The sequence below is a fragment of the Wasmannia auropunctata genome, unplaced genomic scaffold (genome assembly GCF_000956235.1).
Source record: "Wasmannia auropunctata unplaced genomic scaffold, wasmannia.A_1.0 LD336033.1, whole genome shotgun sequence".
Taxonomy (NCBI): domain Eukaryota; kingdom Metazoa; phylum Arthropoda; class Insecta; order Hymenoptera; family Formicidae; genus Wasmannia; species Wasmannia auropunctata.
This window is the reverse complement of record NW_012026857.1, coordinates 136200-139489: the sequence shown is the minus strand read 5'-3', so window position 1 is coordinate 139489 and position 3290 is coordinate 136200.

Here is a 3290-nt window from a genome sequence, read left to right as displayed (position 1 = left end):
TAAGTACAACACAATGTAAAATACTGGATCAAGAGAAGCGATAGCGTTTCATACAAATGTATGCAAAAAAATTAAAACAAATTACTATTATACTGATCACAGACAAAATTGGATTTTTATTGCATTTAAACCGATTTAGTTTATATCCTCAAAATCAGTGAATTTTAAATTACACCGGAGTACAGTCAACTCAATTACTAAAAGTTAGATTTTATTAAAGCAGATTTAAATTACATACGCGCCATCGCTAAATCTCGAATTAAAAATTTGAATTAAAAATTCAGATTAATGTTGTCTTTCTTAGCGGAATCGGATTTAGACGGATTACAATCGATTTAATTGAATCAGTGTTTTTATAACTGAAACAAACTTAGATGTTAAAAAATGTACATATATACGGTTTAGGCGGATTATTTTGAATATTATATATCTATACGGTTATTCGGATTTATTTGAATTGACAACAATATGGATTAAAATATAATGATTTCAGATTGGAAATAATCCGCAAAAGTAATATTAAAACCAATTATAATTCGTTCGGAATTAAAACCGATTACTTTTTAATCCGGGCGCGGATTGAACCGATTAAAACCAATTAAAATCGATTAAAATGGATTACGTTTTAATCGGTTTTAATCGTACATTTTCAGCAGGGTAGTTATTGAATTACGGCCTAAAAAGATAACACTCCTCAAATACGCGTGGGGAACTTCACACTAGCGAATAGCACACCGAAAAACTGCGAGCGAAAGAAAACGTTAAAAATCACAAACGACGAAACGAATCAGAGGAACATCGTTGGTCGGAGCCACCGCTCTTTGCGTACAAAAAATTCACGAGCGTCCCTACAATAAACATAGATAATTTTGATCTAAGATTTTTCTATCTCCGTTGAATTCCTCAGGTTAAACGCTATAAGCTCTGTTTTATGCCCTCACTCTTTATATTCCGGGGAATGCCATTAATCAATAATCTCGGGTTTATTTTCTTTTCTTACTCGATCTTTAAACCAGCCTTTTCCAAAACTTTTAAATTTTTTATTTTATCCAAATCTACCGAACTAGCCGCTATGCGTACATCAATGCTTTTTGCAGACGATATTCTTCTTACCTTCTAAGATTAAAATCTGATGGTTTCAGAGCCCGCTAAATCGCATTCCTTGTAGCGCTAGATGAAGTAAACTCTTTATTTTCATCCCGGAGTGTAATAAATCAAGTTGGTGGTTTTCGGAACCTCAAGTGTAGAGCCACGAGCCACCCGAATTCGTGGCAAACTATCGCCCACCACGCATAGCTGGGAGCAATGTGATCGGCCCGGGGCAGAGACTCATGCCTCCCCGAAACGCTATTACAATTCGATACGGGTGTGGACGCAGGTGGTGATAGAAAATCAGAAGAAGGAGCGCAATGAGTAGGAATCCACAAACGACTCCGGTTAAGGTTAACACGTTGAATATATTTTGGAGTATGTACAAGGGTAGGAATTTCAGTGTAGATATTCGTGGTAAGATAAGATTAGCTCCAAGGTGAGGTAGGAAGTAAGTCGGGTGGCACCCGAAGGTGCCGGCGCCGGAGGGTTGGAGGAGCTAGCGGCCGTTAATCTAAAGGTTTTCTCCCTGAGCCGGGCCTGGAGGAGCGGGTTGAGATGCTCCGAGGATATTGACCGGATCTTTGGGCCGGATGACCGTGCCCGTTTGGCCTTGAGGTCTCGGAAGCGCTCCGGGGTCCAGAGACGCTTGCTGGACTCCGTGGATTGCCGGGGACTGGCAAGCGCGCCTTACGGAGGTTCCGGCGAGCGAAGGCGCTTTGCCGACTCGGTTGGCAGCCCCGGAGGTCGGTCCGGAGTCGTCGGTAGCTTGACCCGCGGGCTCGGAGGACGTCCCGGTGTCCTCGGTTTCCACGGCGGCGGACTCAGCGGGGACAGAATCGTCGAAGGTGCCCGGACGATGTGATTGTCCGTCTGAGTCGACCTGGAGACTTGGGTGGCGACCGATCGAGGTCGCGGGTCTGCCAGTCTCCACCTTGTCACCGTCGCGTCGGGCAGGTCCACCAGGATTAACTTCCACGGAAGATAGGACACTCCGGGATCTAGCCGTTCCTTGGGCAAACCGGGGGCCGACGGAGGAGGGCTCCTGGGTCGCGAAACGGATGACCTCGCGTCTGGGGGACGGACCTGTCCCCGCTTCCTCATCCGCGACGTGGTGAAGGTCGATGTCCAACGGCAGCATAAGATGGCCCGGATGGGCAGTGGCGAAGAAGGCAGAGATCCTGGCGGGTACTTCGGATCGGAAGGCCGGGACTCCCGCTTCCTTCCGAACTCGAAGAGCTGAGCTAGCTCTGCCGACGGTTACGGTTACCTCAAAACACTCTTGGAATAGTGGCCTAAGTAAGCTCGCACTATTCCGAGAGCAGGAAAACTTGCTGGAGACCACCCACGGAGCCATATATATAGCAGGCGTGAGTGAATTTTAATTACGAGAAAGTAGTGGCGCCTGCGGCACCTAGCGGTGGCGCCGCGCACTACTCTCGTTACGTGGCGGGCGCGCGGGCCAGGCGCGCGTGCCGTAAGCGCACCGCCACATGGGTAATGACAGGCGAAAATCAGACAATGCACTATCGACAACGCCCTTGATCTCTCAATCAAAACCGCAGACGCAGTGGAGTTATTTCCTAAAAGAGCGAATTACGCCATCGACAGCTTAAGGAATGCCTCTTTACAAGTACTAAACGCGGAAGCTATCTGCGCTTTTTTATCTTGAGAATCCTAATTCTTGCATAACAATTGTTTGTTTGATATTATTTATTATATTAATGTCCATAATAATACTGGAGTTAACAGGCGCATGAATATTTGACTCGTATGAAATTCGTTTTGTAGCACTACGTATTTGCATATCTGTTCCTCGTGTCTTTGTTTACTACAGGGGCCGCCGTCTCCGATGCTGTCTCGCAATCCGTAGTGTCATCGTCTGACATGTTTCTAAATCCAACCGAAATGGCCAATCAGGTCTCAGTACGCATGCGCAGAGAGGAAGCCGAGAACGATCGTCCGAAGCCACAGAAGCTTGCCGTCCAAAACAAGGAAAATTAATTGGAAGAAATTGACCACTGGAACCTTTCAAGCGCCAATAAATGAAACGACATCAAAATAAGAGACTTTGATGCATCAGAGTAGCAATAAAAATGACCCGCAGGGCAGGATGCGACAGAAAACAGTCTACAAAAGCAGAGCTCAAAAAGACACGTCTGATTGTGAGTATACTCACGGAGAGGGAGAGAGAGAGAGAG